At 41.7% G+C, this 19,489-nt stretch overlaps 1 protein-coding gene across 4 annotated transcripts in view; it reads left to right on the top strand.

Annotated features, from left to right (window-relative positions):
* The window catches only part of KAZN (kazrin, periplakin interacting protein), a 1,164,933-nt gene that overhangs the window by 713,154 nt on the left and 432,290 nt on the right, over positions 1–19,489 (top strand). The gene's annotated exons all lie outside the window — the stretch shown is intronic.

Raw genomic sequence — 19,489 nt, 5'->3', positions numbered from 1 at the left:
AGGTAAAATTTTATGAAGCAGAACATCGTTTAGTAGTTTGCATTTTAAGGGAATTAAATGTGAATCCTTTTGTAAATAGAAGAATCCTTCCGCTGGGGAAAGAATTCTACATCAGAAAATGCTGCTGTGGTAAAAGCTGGGGTAAGGATACACATGTAGGGAAGAACTGTCTGTGTTGAGAAGAGTAAATAGACCAAGGATTTATGGTGGAGATTCTGAGAAACTGAGCAAGCTCCCAGCAAGAAAATATCCTTCCTTTGAGGCATCTTTTTCCCCCCTTTGTTTTGCGTATCTCAGTGCTACTCAGTTTCCTCTTCCTAGGGAGGCCACAGGTAATAATCTCTTCTTCCCTTCCAAGTGAGCTCAGGTAGTTTACTAGGATTGAACAATGAAGGCAAGATTGCATGCATAAACCCTGCAGAGGTTCGTTTGGCTTCATCCTGCAGCCACTCTCCCCTTCCCCAAACTTCATGCCCTTTGCTCGTTCTCTGTTTCAAGCTGAGTCAGGTGTGAAGTATGTCGAGATCAGAACAGAATTATCACTAGTACCTTCCTGGAAGAATTATTCACAGCAATCTTCTCTTTGAAAGGTAGGACAAGATACACTTAATTTGTATCAGATTTTCAGTTATTAGACTTTGTGATCAGCAAAATGACATCCCCCCACCCCCGCCCCGCCAATGATGTCCCACCCTAATACCTGGAATCTGTGAATGCGTGACCTTCCATGGCAAAAGGGACTTTGTAGATGTGATTTAGTTAAGGATACTGAGATGGAGTCAAGGTTATCCTGGATTGTCTGTGTGGATCCAGTGTAATCAGACGATCCTTAACAAGTGGGATGCAAGAGGGTCAGAGTCACAGAAACAGAGATGATGATGAAAGCAGAGGTAGGAAAGAGGCCATTGTTGGGAGGGGGCCATAAGTGAAGGAATGCAAGCGCCTTCTAGAAGCTGGAAAAGGCAAGGCATGGCTTCTCTCCCTTGGAGCCCCCAGAAGACAGAAGCAGCATAACTCAGCTGACACCTTGATTTTAGCCCCTGTAAGACCCATTTTTGAACTTCTGATCTCTAGAACTGTAAAATAATAAGTTTGTGTACCTAAAGATCCTAAATTGGTCATAATTTGTTACATCCTCAATAGGAATCTAATGCAAATTGTCACAATGCAAAGAATTAGGGAAAAACCTAGTCCTCAATTCTCTGGCTCCACAGAAGCTGATACATTTTTATTTTGAGGATTCAGAAGATACTCTGGGTTCCTTACAGTGCCCTGGGAACATCATTTTGAAAAGAAGTCCCATTATGTTAGTGCCAGTTAATAAAGAGCTTGGGGGACTTCCGGAGAAGATGGCGGCTTAGTAAGACACGCGGGTCTTAGTTCCTCCTCCAAAACAGCTACTAGGGAAGTAGAAACGGTACAGAACAGCTCCCGGAGCCACGACAGAGACCAAGAAGACAGCGTACCCCATTCTGGAATGGCTGACTGGCTGGGAGAACCCGCTGCGGTGAGATTACCGAGGGGTGCGCGCTTCCCCGGGCCGGGGCGGCAGGTGGCCGGAGTCCCTCCCTCCCTCCTTCCCGGGCCGGCTGGGAGAATTGGACAGGCGATCCCCTCAAGCTGCGGCGGCTGGCGCCCCCCCACCCCCGCGCGCGGCCCCCCCGGACCAGCTGGGAGAATTGGATCGGAGATCCCCCAAGCCGCGGAGACCGGCAACCGGGGTCCTTTCCAAACACATGGCTTCCCGGTCCGTCTGGGAACGGTGGATAGGCACTCCCCCAAGCCGCGGCAGCTGGCGCCCCCCCACCACGCTTGGCGCCCTGGGCCAGCTGGGAAATTTGGACAGGCGCTCCCCCAAGCTGCGGAGGCCGGCGCCCCCCCGCCACGCTTGGTGCCCCGGGCCAGCTGGGAAATTTGGACAGGCGCTCCCCCAAGCCACGGAGGCCGGCGACCCTCCCCACGCGCGGATTCCCGGGCCGGCTGGGAGATTCGGATTGGCACTCCCCCAAGCCACTTCGGCTGGCAACCCTCCCCTACAGCGAGAGTTTTCCAAAGTTAAAGGAGCCACAGCATCTTTTACTGGTGGGACCCGCAGACAGACGAGCGCCACCTACTGGGCAGGATAAGAAAAACAGAGCCCAGAGATTTCACAGAAAAATCTTTCAACTTGCTGGGTCCCACACCCAGGGAAATCTGATTAAATTCCCAGACGCCAGCAGAAGATAACGGATCACGCTCGGAAAATTGAAGATATGGCCCAGTCAAATAACAAACCAATAGTTCAAATGAGATACAGGAGCTGAGAAAACTAATGCTGAATTTATGAACAGAAATGGAAAACCTCTTCATAAACCAAATCAATAAAAAAAAAAAAAAGCCAAATCAATAAATTGAGGGAGGACATGAAGAAGACATGGGCTGAACAAAAAGAATAAATAGAAAAACTGAAAAAACAAATCACAGAACTTATGGGAGTGAAGGACAAAGTAGAAAAGATGGAAAAAACAATGGATACCTACAATGGTAGATTTAAAGAGACAGAAGATAGAATTAGTGAATTGGAGGATGGAACATCTGAATTCCAAAAAGAAACAGAAACTATAGGGAAAAGAATGGAAAAATTTGAACAGGGGATCAGGGAAATGAATGACAATATGAAGCGCACAAATATATGTGTTGTGGGTGTCCCAGAAGGAAAAGAGAAGGGAAAAGGAGGAGAAAAACTAATGGAAGAAATTATCACTGAACATTTCCCAACTCTTATGAAAGACCTAAAATTACAGATCCAAGAAGTGCAGCGCACCCCAAAGAGAATAGACCCAAATAGGTGTTCTCCAAGACACTTACTAATTAGAATGTCAGAGGTCAAAGAGAAAGAGAGGATCTTGAAGCAGCAAGAGAAAAACAATCCATCACATACAAGGGAAACCCAATAAGACTATGTGTAGATTTCTCAGCAGAAACCATGGAAGCTAGAAGACAGTGGGATGATATATTTAAATTACTAAAAGAGAAAAACTGCCAAACAAGACTTCTATATCCAGCAAAATTGTCCTTCAAAAATGAGGGATAAATTAAAACATTTTCAGACAGAAAGTCACTGAGAGAATTTGTGACCAAGAGACCAGCTCTGCAAGAAATACTAAAGGGAGCACTAGAGTCAGATATGAAAAGACAGAAGAGAGAGGTATGGAGAAGAGTGTAGAAAGAAGGAAAATCAGATATGATATATATAATACATAAGGCAAAATGATAGAGGAAAATATTATCCAAACAGTAATAACACTAAATGTTAATGGACTGAATTCCCCAATCAAAAGGCATAGACTGGCAGAATGGATTAAAAAACAGGATCCTTCTATATGCTGTCTAGAGGAAACACATCTTAGACCCAAAGATAAACATAGGTTGAAAGTGAAAGGTTGGGAAAAGATATTTCATGCAAATAACAACCAGAAAAGAGCAGGAGTAGCTATACTAATATCCAACAAATTAGACTTCAAATGTAAAACAGTTAAAAGAGACAAAGAAGGACACTATCTACTAATAAAAGGAACAATTAAACAAGAAGACATAACAATCATAAATATTTACGCACCGAACCAGAATGCCCCAAAATACGTGAGAAATACACTGCAAACACTGAAAAGGGAAATAGACACTATACCATAATAGTTGGAGACTTCAATTCACCACTCTCATCAATGGACAGAACATCTAGACAGAGGATCAATAAAGAAATAGAGAATTTGAATATTACTATAAATGAGCTAGACTTAACAGACATTTATAGGACATTACATCCCACAACAGCAGGATACACCTTTTTCTCAAGTGCTCATGGATCATTCTCAAAGATAGACCATATGCTCAGTCACAAAGCAAGTCTTAACAAATTTAAAAAGATTGAAATCATACACAACACTTTCTCGGATCATAAAGGAATGAAGTTGGAAATCAATAATAGGCGGAGTGCCAGAAAATTCACAAATACATGGAGGCTCAACAACACACTCTTAAACAACGAGTGGGTCAAGGAAGAAATTGCAAGAGAAATTAGTAAATATCTCGAGGCGAATGAAAATGAAAACACAACATATCAAAACCTATGGGACGCAGCAAAGGCAGTGTTAAAAGGGAAATTTATTGCCCTAAATGCCTAGATCAGAAAAGAAGAAAAGGCAAAAATTCAGGAATTAACTGTCCACTTGGAAGAACTGGAGAAAGAACAGCAAACTAATCCCAAAGCAAGCAAAAGGAAAGAAATAACAAAGATTAGAGCAGAAATAAATGAAATTGAAAACATGAAAACAATAGAGAAAATCAATAAGACCAGAAGTTGGTTCTATGAGAAAATCAATAAGATTGATGGGCCCTTAGCAAGATTGACAAAAAGAAGAAGAGAGAGGATGCAAATAAATAAGATCAGAAATGGAAGAGGAGACATAACTACTGACCTCACAGAAATAAAGGAGGTAATAACAGGATACTATGAACAACTTTACGCTAATAAATACAACAACTTAGATGAAATGGACGGGTTCCTGGAAAGACATGAACAACCAACTTTGACTCAAGAAGAAATAGATGACCTCAACAAACCAATCACAAGTAAAGAAATTGAATCAGCCATTCAAAAGCTTCCTAAAAAGAAAAGTCCAGGACCAGACGGCTTCACATCTGAATTCTACCAAACATTCCAGAAAGAATTAGTACCAACTCTCCTCAAACTCTTCAAAAAAATTGAAGTGGAGGGAAAGCTACCTAATTCATTCTATGAAGCCAACATCACCCTCATACCAAAACCAGGCAAAGATATTACAAAAAAAGATAACTACAGACCAATCTCTCTAATGAATATAGATGCAAAAATCCTCAACACAATTCTAGCAAATCGAATCCAACAACACATTAAAAGAATTATACATCATGACCAAGTAGGATTCATCCCAGGTATGCAAGGATGGTTCAACATAAGAAAATCAATTAATGTAATACACCATATCAACAAATCAAAGCAGAAAAATCACATGATCATCTCAATTGATGCAGAGAAGGCATTCGACAAGATTCAACATCCTTTCCTGTTGAAAACACTTCAAAAGATAGGAATACAAGGGAACTTCCTTAAAATGATAGAGGGAATATATGAAAAACCCACAGCTAATATCATCCTCAATGGGGAAAAATTGAAAACTTTCCCCCTAAGATCAGGAACAAGACAAGGATGTCCATTGTCACCACTATTATTCAACATTGTGTTGGAGGTTCTAGCCAGAGCAATTAGACAAGAAAAAGAAATACAAGGCATCAAAATTGGAAAGGAAGAAGTAAAACTATCACTGTTTGCAGACAATATGATATTATACGTCGAAAACCCAGAAAAATCCACAACAAAACTACTAGAGCTAATAAATGAGTACAGCAAAGTAGCAGGTTACAAGATCAACATTCAAAAATCTGTAGCATTTCTATACACTAGCAATGAACAAGCGGAGGGGGAAATCAAGAAACGAATCCCATTTACAATTGCAACTAAAAGAGTAAAATACCTAGGAATAAATTTAACTAAAGAGACAAAAAACCTATACAAAGAAAACTACAAAAAACTGTTTAAAGAAATCACAGAAGACCTAAATAGATGGAAGGGCATACCGTGTTCATGGATTGGAAGACTAAATATAGTTAAGATGTCAATCCTACCTAAATTGATTTACAGATTCAATGCAATACCAATCAAAATCCCAACAACTTATTTTTCAGAAATAGAAAAACCAATAAGCAAATTTATCTGGAAGGGCAGGGTGCCCCGAATTGCTAAAAGTATCTTGATGAAAAAAAACGAAGCTGGAGGTCTCACGCTGCCGGACTTTTAGGCATATTATGAAGCCACAGTGGTCAAAACAGCATGGTATTGGCATAAAGATAGATATATCGACCAATGGAATCGAATAGAGTGCTCAGATATAGACCCTCTCATCTATGGATATTTGATCTTTGATAAGGCAGTCAAGCCAACTCACCTGGGGCAGAACAGTCTCTTCAACAAATGGTGCCTAGAGAACTGGATATCCATATGCAAAAGAATGAAAGAGGACCCGTATCTCACACCCTATACAAAAGTTAACTCAAAATGGATCAAAGATCTAAACATTAGGTCTAAGACCATAAAACAGTTAGAGGAAAATGTTGGGAGATATCTTATGAAACTTACAATTGGAGGCGGTTTTATGGACCTTAAACCTAAAGCAAGAGCACTGAAGAAAGAAATAAATAAATGGGAGCTCCTCAAAATTAAACACTTTTGTGCATCAAAGAACTTCATCAAGAAAGTAGAAAGACAGCCTACACAATGGGAGACAATATTTGGAAACAACATATCAGATAAAGGTCTAGTATCCAGAATTTATAAAGAGATTGTTCAACTCAACAACAAAAAGACAGCCAACCCAATTACAAAATGGGAAAAAGACTTGAACAGACACCTCTCAGAAGAGGAAATACAAATGGCCAAAAGGCACATGAAGAGATGCTCAATGTCCCTGGCCATTAGAGAAATGCAAATCAAAACCACAATGAGATATCATCTCACACCCACCAGAATGGCCATTATCAACAAAACAGAAAATGACAAGTGCTGGAGAGGATGCGGAGAAAGAGGCACACTTATCCACTGTTGGTGGGAATGTCAAATGGTGCAACCACTGTGGAAGGCAGTTTGGCGGTTCCTCAAAAAACTGAATATAGAATTGCCATACGACCCAGCAATACCATTGCTAGGTATCTACTCAAAGGACTTAAGGGCAAAGACACAAACGGACATTTGCACACCAATGTTTATAGCAGCATTATTTACAATTGCAAAGAGATGGAAACAGCCAAAATGTCCATCAACAGACGAGTAGCTAAACAAACTGTGGTATATACATAGAATGGAATATTATGCAGCTTTAAGACAGAATAAACTTATGAAGCATGTAATAACATGGATGGACCTAGAGAACATTATGCTGAGTGAGTCTAGCCAAAAACTAAAGGACAAATACTGTATGGTCCCACTGATGCGAACCGACATTCGAGAATAAACTTGGAATATGTCTGTTCTAGTTTGCTAGCTGCCGGAATGTAACACACCAGAGATGGATTGGCTTTTAATAAAAGGGGATTTATTTTGTTGGTTCTTCAGAGGAAAGGCAGCTAACTTTCCACTGAGGCTCTTTTCTTACGTGGAAGGCACAGGATGGTCTCTGCTGGTCTTCTCTCCAGGCCCCTGGGTTCCAACAACTTTCCCCGGGGTGACTTCTTTCTGCATCTCCAAAGGCCTGGGCTGAGCTGCAAGTGCTGAGATGAGGAACACCGAGCTGCTTAGCAGTGCTACGTTGCAATCTCTCATTTAAGCACCTGCCAATTAAGTAAAACATCACTCATTGCAGCAGACACGCCTCCTAGCTGACTGCAGATGTAATTGGCAACAGATGAGGTTCACGTACCGTTGGCTTATGTCCGCAGCAACAAGACTAGGTATGCTCACCTGGCCAAGTTGACAACTGAATCTAACTAGCACAATGTCATTGGTAACAGAGACCAGCACGAGTTAGAAACAGGGTAAGATAATGGGTAATTGGAGCTGAAGGGATACAGATTGTGCAACAGGACTAGATACAAAAACTCAAAAATGGACAGCACAATAATACCTAATTGTAATGTAATTATGTTAAAACACTGAATGAAGCTGCATCTGAGCTATAAAAAAAAAATTTCTAGTGGGCACATTTTAAATAAAAACATATTAAATTAATTTTAATAATATATTTTATTTCTGATAGAAAAATATCCTTTCAGCATTTATTCAGTATAAAATTATTAATGAGGTGTTGTATATTATCATTTTTCATACTGTCTTAAAATTTATTATATATTTTACACTTACAGTGTTTCTCAATGTGAACTAAACACAATTCATGTGCTCAATAGTCATATGTAGTTAGTGACTTGTATATTGGGTACCATGTAATCAATATTTGTAATCCATACATAGTCCATGGATACATCTTAGAATGTATTTTTTAAGGGCCTATTAGTACTGTAATATTGACTTTGTTATCGTATAATTCAATTTTTCTATTTTAAAAAGATTTATATTGACTCTGCTAAATTTTGACAAAGATATCTTAAAATATCCCCTTCTAACTGAATTTTGGTCAAGTTTTGGAGTTCCAATATTTTTGCTTTATATATATGTATATATATATATATATACATGCTAGATTGCTTGGTGCACAAAGGTTTATGATTCTTGTATTTTCTTCATAGAGTTTGCTTTTGTAATGAAATAACGTTCCTTAACATACTCTGTATCTGATATCAGTAGTGCTATCCTTGATTTTTGTATTCCTTGTCTTTTTACTGTAAAAACAAACTCATGCTTTTAAAGTTTACTTGTGAAGAGCACATTTATAAAGACTCCATTCTGACAGTCAAAAAAATAAAAAATAAAAATAAAGAGCTTGGATTGACAGGATGTGGAACCAGTCAGCTTTTACTATACAGTTAAAGAGAAAATGACAATTTGGAGCTGAAAGAAAAATGTCACACTGGCAAAACTGTGAACTGTTCTGTTCTGATTTCTGCATCATTGTGCCTCCATTTCTTGCTCTTTGAAGCACTCTGAAGCAATGTCCAACACCATGGAACTGGAAATCCATTAAATGTAGGGTTTGCAAAGAGGACCTATTATTTTCCCTCTGTTTGCCTGCCTGGTTCCTAGTAATGTCATAAGGAGTTATGTATATGTATCTAGAATGCAATGGATGTCATTTATTGTAATACAACCAGTGCCCAAAATACCGCACATAGACTGTACGGACACTTGAACTATTCCTTCTGAGCAAACCTTGTCCACAACAGTATGCATCAAATACTTCCCAACTCCATTTTTTATCAAGGCTGGCCGATAAAATATGATATCACTAAATATTTTGTTCTCTTTCTTCTTAAAAATTTTCATTTCAGAATCATAAATGGAGAATCTGTCATCAAAAATGGACCATACATTACCCAGCAGTGGGGTATCTGGATGTTATTAGTGTATGATTACTGGAAGCCAGCGGCACTGTAAATAAGGCATATTATTTACTGATCCCTCAATAACATAATAATCCACGGCGAGCAGGTCCTGCCCTTGTCAGCTGCTGGGAGTTCTCGCCTGTGTTTTGAGTTGTGTTGTCTGGACAGCTCTGCTCTCTTCCCCCCCGCCCATTCAGTTACATCCTGTTTATGTAGCCCAGGACAGGCTGGCTTTGTTAGCTAAATTGCCTTTCATAAGGGATGGTGTACAGAGCGGGTCGGGAGCTTTCTGGCTAGCCAGCAGGCAGGGTTTGAAGGGGGCTCATAAGGTCAGAAAGTGCTGCCCATACAGGATTCCCAGGGCAGGATGGGCAAAATGCTCCCAGACCATTTTTCTTCCTTTGTGGTCAGCTAACACCATCCCCTCAACAGGAATCCAGGTAGGAGCTGGACGGGTTTGAAAGTTAACAGTTGTTTAAGAGGAGAGTGGCTCAGGAATCAGGTTGCGGAGTCTAACTGCTTAAGTCAGAACTTGACTTTGTCTCCTAACAGCTGAGTGAGCCTGGACAAATGTCCAAACCTTGCAAATGTCAGTTTCCCATCGGTAAAATAGTATCAGGAGAAGAATGGGATTGAGTGATTGCCAAGTTCCTTTTACTGGCACTTGCTATGAATTCAGAAAATATTAGTTATTTTGTTTTGTTTTTAATTGGGTGAGGTAATGTAATGGATTAGTTAGGTATACATTTCTGAACTTTGGAAAGGTCTGAGCTCTTTGGCTCTTCTCTCTGGCACATCCTTGCCTTTGGGGCTTTGGACCTCTCCCTCGTTGGTGCTGAACCTGCCCTTTCAGTCTAAAAGGCAAGGATGATGTCTCCTCATACAGCTGTGAGGGCATGAAATGAGATGTGGGTAAGGGCCAGGGCCAGTGCTGGTGCCAAGCACACCTTCCGTGGGGGCTTCCTGCTGCTGCTGGTGCCACCACCTTTACAATTCTCATTAAGACCACTGAACTGCTTTTGTTTCCTGGCAATAGCTTGTAGACCTCTTGCACAATCCTGTCCCTTTCCCATGTTCTCTTAGAGACACAGATCTGCCTGTACTTAGGGAATTTACATGCTTCAGTTATAGCTATGTATGTGTTGTAGCTGATGTGAGGTTAATTAATCCACTGGTTCTCAACTAGGGCAATTAGGCAACATTTGGAGGCATTTTTGGATATCACAATGGGGGTGCTACTGGCACCTAGTGGGTGCTTAATGTCCTGCAGTGCCTAGGACAGCCCCACACAACAAAGGATTATCTGACCCAAAATGTCAATAGTGCCATGGTTGAGAAACCCTGAATTAGATGATGCCACTGGTGCCATATTTGTTCTCAACATGATATGTTTTATTCTATCAGTGGCATCTATTTATCTTCTAGTCTTTCAGCATATGGGAAAACCATGGCCCTCGACATGGCTGTTGAGGAAAATACAGAATGAAAATATATATTCTACTCTACTCTGCCACCTTCAAAACAAACCTCAATAAAAATTTCCCAGCTGATAAAGGGCAGGACTGATAACAAAAATGCCAACTGGAATGCCATTTTCTGGCTGTCAAAAGAGTGATGACATGTTAGCCACATGACAACAAAAGCTGACTTTTAGGCACGTTCCTTTGCAATCAAAGATGGCATAGCTAAATCGGATTATTTCTAGAGAAATGTCTAGAGAACACTGTGGCCTACCTGCCTCTTATGAGGTCTCCTATGCTTACAGGAGACAGATGGAGTTGCTGGCTGTGCACAAGGCAATGGAAGTGAGCTTTCCTATCCCTTCTAAAGCAAGCAGAAAAGGTCATCCAGTGCCCAGAGGGCCCCTCTTATAATCTACCCTAAGCAGCATAACATGGCTGGAATGGGGTCTCTCCGGACCTTATCTCTGTTGGATGAAGCCTGTGCAGTGAGTCTTCAGGGTTGACGCCTTCAGTTTTCAGAGTTTGCCCATATTGCAGCACATCTCAGAACTTCCTTGCTTCTTACGGCCAAATAATATTCCATTGTGTGTATGCAAACATTTTATTTATCCGTTCCCTTGTAGATGGACACTTGGGTGGTTTCCACCTTCTGCTCTCATGAACGATGCGGCTGTGAACATTGGTGGGCCTCAGGTTTCTCATCCATCAGCTGAAAACATGCTCAGTGGGATACATATGCCTTAAACAAGGCACATAAGGACAAATAGTGTATGAGGTCACTTATAGGAAATATCTAGAATTAACAAGTTCACAGAGGTAGAAACTAGAGGTTACTGGGGATAGGGGAAAGGGAAAGGGGGAGTTTTTGCTCAATGCATGTAGAGTAAATAAAAATTAATGAACTTAAAAAACAAAAAGGGTCTTAGATCACTGAAACACATCCAACTGTGTCTGGGAGGGCAAAAAAGAGGAGCATCAGGAAAAAAGAAGATTAAGATGCTGTGCACATGTACCGGTTCACTGCATGTGACAACGAAGGAACAATGTGACAAGGTTTCTCTAAGACCAATTCCAGACTCTCTGCAAACTAGTGTGACTTCAGGAAAATCATTAAGGCCTTCATTGTTTTTATCTGTAAAATGGAGATAATCCCTGCTCTGCCAAATTCATAGAGAAGGGAGGGACACAAGGAGGAAGGGTGGGAGGGAGGAAGGAAGAATTTATACCTTTGGTTATAAAAAGGCAATATAGCTTTGGGAGTTTTATGGGCCAAGACAGAGCCCATTCATGAAACAGAACTATTTCCCTTAATAAATAAGATGCTCTACCTCTCCTCCATTTTTCTAATTAAGAAGTTAGGAAGCTTCTACTTGAGACGAGTAAAGAGGTAGGGGCCTTTCAGGAATGTCCACTACATCTTTAGATAACTGGAAATTTAACTGTACATTTCCCTCCTAAATGTTTTATGGGGAAGAAATTTAAGGGACATGTGAGTGGAGCCTTGGACTGGTGACCAAAACCCCTGGCTTCTCTAACATTAACCAGGCAGGGACTCTGAGGAAGTCATCTCACCCCTCTGGGCTCTGGGTTTTCACCTGACTAGAACAGATGAATGTTAACTGTTCTGCTCTAAAATACCTAATCATAACTTTAAAATCAAACCCAACAGTCATCCTATCTAGGTCCTGATGGAGAATAACTTGGGTTCTCTGGTTGCAGGCAGAGATAATGTTGTTTAACTCCCAACTCAAAGGAAGGTGAAATAAAGTCATCTGTATGACCTGCCCTTGCTGTTGGGTGGGAGGCTGCTCGTATTTGTTGGGATTTCTGCTCTCCTATGTCCCTTAGAACTGTTATAAGGACAGTGACAACAGCAGCTGATATTGAGCCCTTGATGGGTGCCAGCACGGTTCTGAACACACTTTGCCTGTGTAAAGTCATTTAATCCACTCATCCTCCACTTTAAGATGAAGAAACAAAGGCCAGAGAAGCTGTTTTCCACAGCTGTTGGTCGCGGCTCATGGGTGGGAGATGCCCTATAGTCTCTTGTTGGAGGCTGTTGTTTCTTAACCACACAGACACTCTCATCTGAGGTGCCAGGAGTCAAGCCCTTCCATCAGCAAACCCCGGCCCAGGCTTTACTGCTAATCTTGAACAAGGAGGATCTTCATTTAATTTGCAGATATAGTTAATTTGCAAGATGTCACCCTCCTCAAAAGGGGAGAAATAAGACAGAAGTAAATGTAAGAAGGAAATTACAGAAGTTACATCACGCTTCTGCCCCAAAGGCAAGCTAATATATTTTAGGGGAAATCCAACCTGAGTTTCAGACATTCCACAGGAAGACAAAACCATAAGGGCTATAACTTCAAAGGAGAACTCTAGAGAGGCTGGATGTCCTTGCCAAGGAATATGGGCCGACACTTCTTACAAGCAGCTGGGGGAGGCCTGGGCCCCTTCCCTCACTTCCTCGCTCCTTTAGTAGATGGTTTGTATTCTCTCTCTGCAGGTTAAGATTTCCCTTAGTCCTTGGGTATGGAATGGCAGGTGTGTAGTGAAAACACGAAATGGAGGCAGGAAAATCTCATGAAAGCTCATGGGAAAATGTTAGAGATGATAGAAATTGGGCTATGCAGAATCACTGTTGACATAATTGTATTCAAAGGGTAAGATTAGCTTTCACATTTACTGAGCAGCTACTGTAGTCCAGGTGCTGAGCTAAGTTCTTTCCTTGCATTAACTCATTTCAGTGTCACAGCAATCCCAACAGGCAAATAGGATTATTCTCCCTATTCCATTGGTGGAGAACCAAGGATCAGAAATATCACATGACTTACCAAGGTCACCCAGGGGGAGGTGGAGACGCAGGTAGCTTGATTCCAGAACCTCTGCTTTTCCCATCACCACCTTACAACATTGGTTCTCAAGGTTAGTTCTCTGTAGAATTATCCAGAGGGCTTTTAAAAAGGATTATACCCAGACTCCATTGTGCAAAGACTCTGGTTTAATTAGTCCTTGCTGGAGCCTGGGCATAGGTGCCATTTAAAATTTTCTCTTCTAAGCTCCTTAGGTGATTTTATGGAATGTCAGGGTTAAGAATCACATATAAATGTGTGTGTGTGTGTGTGTGTGTAGACATACATACTTATATGTGAATGTGTGTGTATGTGTATGTATGCATGCATGGGTATCTAAGTATATGCACATGTGTATGTATGGACGCATGTATATGCATAAATAATTGGGGTTGTGTTAAAACATGACTGTCCTTTTGAGACCTGTAAGGATAAGGCCTTGACTGCAATGGGAAGTCATTGTGTGTGTGTGTGTGTGTGTGTGTAAGCCTGCTGGAAGATGAGGTTGACAGTACCTTTTGAACAGGTCCTGCATCCTGCTACATCTCTGCATCCCCAGTGTCACCCGATCCAAGCCACCATCATCTTTCACCAGGTTAAACAGCAGCAACCTCCCCCGATCCCTCTGCTTTCTGTCTTGTACACCGCACGGCCCCCATCTGCTGCCACCCATTGGTACCCAGTCTTCTAAATGACAAGTCTAAAGTTGTTACTCCTCAGTGTAAGACCCTTTGGTGAATCCTTATTGTCTCAAGATAATGTAAAAAATCCTTAAACAGGCTCCCAGGTACCCTCCTCAGTTTACCTCTCCAACATCATCTAGTGCTACTTCCCAACACTCACTCTGGACTTCAGCCAGGCTGAACTTGTTTCAGGCTCTGAACCCATCTCTTAGGCTCTCATCTCTGGGCCATTGTTTGTGTGGCTCCTCTACTTTTAAGGGCACCCCAAACCCAGGGACTCCCAAAGGCTGACATACTCATTCAGGTTCTGACCACCTGAGAGAGTCCAGCAGACAGATGCTGGAGTGAGATGAAAGACTTCCCCCTTGGGCCTCCCTTTTAAAGTTTGAGTAGGTCAAGGAAACTAGTAAATATCCCCATTGAGATTCATCCAGCTACTTTCCAAGCTGGAAATGAAATGACCAGCCGTAAAATGTAATGCATAATACAAACCAGCTTAATGGTTTTCTGAAACATTAAAAATTAATGTTGAACATCAACAATTTTAGTGGTCAAATGTCCAAATGTCTAGAAATTGTCCCCATAGAGACATTGGGGACTAGAGCCACAGGCCTGTTTGGGATGGTACAAATGCCCCGTGGAATAGAGGCCAGTGGGGGTGAGCTGGGCTTAGGTGGCTCAGATGAGAGGCTAGGTAGCTTCCTCCTGCCTGAGCCCCCTGTTTCTCTCCAGTTTTTTGTTAATTTCAGAGGTTTTTTACAATCTCCACTTGTTTCTTCTCTATACTCGAATTCCCTATGCAACACAGAGGGTCAGCCTATCAAGGAACTGGAGTCAGCCAATCCATACAAGCATGCTTGGACTCACCTCTTTGATTTTTTTAGCCATCAGGGCCTGGAGGTGAGGCACACTTGCCCGTTGCTGCCTGTCTCGATCGATCTACCCTGAACCTTGCTGACTTGGAGCAGTAATCCTTTGCTCTCCACTTCACCATCCCTGTGAGGGCAGAAAGCTGGTCATGTGCAGCTGGTGACTTCCTTCAGTTAGTGTGTGGTTGCTAAGCACCCCTAAGTTGAGATGGAGAGGGAGGGCCAAAGGTGCAGCTTGCAATCTGGAAATCTACAAAAGGTTATTCAAGAAATGCTCTTGGTTTGTTGGGCCTAAAACAGCAATATTTTTTAAAATCCAGTCTGCTGCTGAACTAAATTTCAAAACATTCCCTTATATTTTAGATAATAAAGCTCAAAATTATTCATTATATTAAATGATGCTTAATAAAACTATGGTCTAATGAGCTGCCTAATTTGTGTTTGCCAGGTTTAAATCGTCTGGGACCTGCTGGGATACACTCTGATACTGTTGATTCAGTTGCAGGTGGAGTAGACCTCCATTCTGTTGCTATGAGGGTGACAAGTAGGATTTTCATCATTCCTTTAAATGCCTCTTAAATGGCCATGACTTTTATCTACTGGCACACATGCTGAGCAGGAGGTCCAGAGCAATCTGTGATGCCAAGGCAGTGGTAGTCAGGTCCCTAACTGTAGCTGTTAGCAGGTGGCTGGCATTGGAGAGATTTGTTGTATTTGGTTTCTATCCTGGGTTTCTGGTGTCCCCTCCCTAGGTAAGTAATGATTTCTTATCTTAGTCCTTTCCAGGAGTGTGCATCTGGTGCTTTACAGGTTCTTTTGGCAAGAATCCTGTTAGGGATCCCACTGTTTCACCACATGGTTCAGCTAAAACAAAGTTCACAACCTGTGCTCTGACCTAGCAGTCAGCCTGCCCCTGGGCTTTGCACATGCTATTTGCTCTGTCTAAATAATTCTTTCCTTCTACTCTTCGTAGCCTCACCTTGGCCTTCTTTACAACATTAACTCCTATTCATGCTTCACATCTCAGATTAAATGCCTCTTTGTTTGGAAAGGCTTACTAAGCCCTAAGGCCCTTGCTATGTGCCTTTTGCTTCCCTCAGCACCCTAGCAAGTTTCTGTCCATCTCCTGGTCCTGCTTTGCTTTGACAGCTACATTCGCAGGCAGGCTGTCTCTTTGAGTGGCATGACTGTGGGTAGCTATGAATTCATATTCACCAAATAAAGTAGAGGCTCGTTTCCCATGGTTCCAGAAAAAGTTCAGGTCACTTTCCCATCTCTGAAACAATTTCATTATAAACTCTATTGACCAGGCCTGTGTCACAAAGCTAAAAACTACTTATCAGTCTGCCCATACCATATGATTTCATCCCAATGACAAACCAAGATAATACCTGAATAAGGAGGAATACATGGTGGGCAGGCCAAAACCTTGGATGGCCAAGGTCCCAGTGGCCCACATAATACCTAGTTGAGTTTCAAGAGATTCTCCTGTATTCTTCTGTATTAGGTCTAGATGTGGCCAAAGATGACTGAAAACCCAAAATAACAGTAGCCTAAATAAGAAAGATGTTTATTTTTCTTTCCCATAAAATTCAGAAGTAGGCTATCTAGAAATGGCATGGGGGCTCAGCTCCACAAAGTTCTCAAGCATCCAGAGTCCTACATTTGTCCACTGTACTATCCCTCCCATATGGCCCACAACCTCCTAGTCCAAGATGGGGCTCCAGCTATCACATTCCCACTCCAAGCCAGCAGACAGAGGGACCAGAAGATGGAGTCAGGGGGAATACCAATTGACATTTAAGGGGGGTGCTGGAGCACGGCACTTCTGTTCACATTGTGTTGACCAGAACTCATCACATGGCCACTCAAGCTATATTCTAAACACCAAGAGGATAAGCCATAAAAAGCAACTGATAAATTGAGCTTCATCAAAATAAAAGCCTTTGTTCTGTCAGTAACATTGGTAAGAGAATGTGACAAGCTATAAACTGGAAAAAAATATTTGCAAGTAATATACCTGACAAAGGACCTGTATACAGAATATAGGAAGAGTTCTCAAAACTCAGTAAGAAAACAAATCCCCAATTTAAAAAATGGGCTACAGTCTTGAACAGGTATTTCAACCAAAGACAATAAATGGATGACAAATAAGCCTATGAGAAGATGTTCAATATCATTAGCAATTAGGGAGATGCAATTTAAAACTATGATGAAATAACTATTCGATGGCTAAAATAAAAAAAGACAATCCCAAGTGCTGGTGAGGATGCAGAGCCACCGGATCTCTCATAATTGCTGTTGGAGATACAAAATGGTATAGCCACTCTGAAAAATTGTTAAGCAGTTTCTCATCAAGTCAAATATATACCTACCATAGAACCTAACAATTTCATTCCTGGGTATCTATCCTAGATAAATAAAAATTTATGTCTACACAAAATCTGTACATGAAACAACCCAGTGTCCTTCTACAGATGAATGGATAAACTATGGCACATACATACAATGGAATAGTACCCACCAATAAAAGGAATACATTATTGATACATGCAATAACTTGGGTAAATCACAAAGGCATTATGTTGAGTAAAAAAAAATGGTCCCAAAAGGTTACATGCTGTTATGATTCCATTTATATAACATTCTCCTGACGACAAAACTAAGTGATGGGGACAGACAGATTAGTGGTTGCTAAGATGGAGAGAGGCTATGACTATAAAGAGACAGCACAAAAGAGATTTTTGGGGAGAACGGAACTGTCTGTATCCTGATTATGGTGCTGGTTGGTTACACTGCTCTTGATGTGTTAGAATTCATAGGACTCGTCACCCCCAGAAAGTTAATTTTACTCTTAAAAAAATAAAGTTCTATTACTATGGAGTAAAGGAGGTATGGATATGGCAAGGAGTAGGCAGAGATGGACAACTAGACCATCGCTACCTTCATTTCTAGCACATTCCCTTTACTGGACTGTGTCAGGTTTCTCAACCCTAACACCATTGGCATGTTGAGTTGGATACTTCTGTGTTGTGTGCAGCTGTCCTGTGCATTGTGAGATGTTTAGCAGCTTCCCTGGCTTCTACTCACTAAGTGCTGGTAGCATACCCTTCTCCGCTCTCCACTCTGCTTCACAGTTGTGACAACCAAAATCATCTCTAGGCCTCGTCAAATGTCAGACAAAATCAACCCTAGTTGAGAACCACTGGGCTGGTCTGGGAGGGTTTCACTTACAACCTGAAAACCTCCAGTTGGTTGGTTTCCTTTCTCCGAGACCCCAGTTGCTTTCACTCTGTCTCCATTCCATCTTGTTGACTGCTGCCAAGGTCTTGCAATGTCTAAGTCAGATAAACCTCAGGTCAGGGCTCCTGGGGTGTGTGGGGCTGTTTTTCTGAGCTTCTTTTCCTCACAGTCTGGAACAGCTGCCCCTCAGGGCCCCCCTTCTCTATATCCTCTTCATACCCATCTTTCTTCCGGATCCATTACATAGTTGGGGAAGAGTGAGTCCAGGAAGTAATTGGTTCCAAGCAGTGGTGTGTGAAGCCCAAATTCTAGTTAAATCTTCAGTCATAGGTATGTCCCTTGGCTCATTTTAAAGCTCAGAAAAGCCATTCCACTATTTAAATATAGAAGAGTAACATATTTTAATAATCATGCCCCGGGGCATAGTTTTTCCTGTTGCATGAAAAAATAATGGTCAAAACAGCCTGCAGCCAATTGCAAAATTATGTAAAAGTAATGAAAAGAAATCCAAACCTACACACCTTCCATCATGCTGGACCACCTTTGCTGCAGTGCTGGCTTCCCTAATTCACAGGCCCTTATCCCGGGTTAAAGACCATGGAGTAGTTCAACTCTTTTTTTTTTTTTTCCACCAAAAGGGCTTTACCTATTCCAAAAGTAACCTAGCAGTCTGAGTTAGAATAAGACCAGTCCATTTCTGTCTTTAATTTAAGGGCCAGAAATAGCATTTACTGCACTATCTTAAAATCAGGGGGAGATCAGAAGGCAAGAAGTTACTTTAGGACAAGGGGCGGCAAACCCAAACGCCTGAAGAGTCTGGGCTGGTAAGTAATACTCAAATGGGTGAGGTCCAAACTGCAGTGAACTCCATATAGAGTTCTTGCCCTGTCTGAAGACAGAAATGCCTTCTCAACTCTTGATAATTGTTGCCGTGTGGGAATCTGGGCCCAGTGTTGTTAAATCTTTGAATTTTCAATAGCAGCTGTAAACCTGAATTTTCATTTGCCCCCTCTGCTTTGTAAATGCTATAGTAAATTCACACTGAAAAGAGGGCCTACAGGATGGGTATGCCCTGAGGCCCTGTGACTTCTCCCCCATCACCAGCTTCCTGCTGAAGATCAGCTCCACAGGAATTGGATTGTGATGGGTGAACCCTGAGAAGGAAGCTTAGCAGGAAGGGCTGTAGTTTCCATTCCCACCATCTGCCTCCCTCAGTTCCTGCCGTTAACATGGGAACTTCCTAGCTGGCCTTCCAGTTTCTTCTGCCCCCTCAACTATCCCACAATCTCCTCTTAGCTGACCTAAATTAT

This window comes from Tamandua tetradactyla, chromosome 2 (genome assembly GCF_023851605.1).
Source record: "Tamandua tetradactyla isolate mTamTet1 chromosome 2, mTamTet1.pri, whole genome shotgun sequence".
Classification (NCBI taxonomy): Eukaryota; Metazoa; Chordata; class Mammalia; order Pilosa; family Myrmecophagidae; genus Tamandua; species Tamandua tetradactyla.
This window is presented reverse-complemented; position numbering and strand designations above follow the sequence as displayed.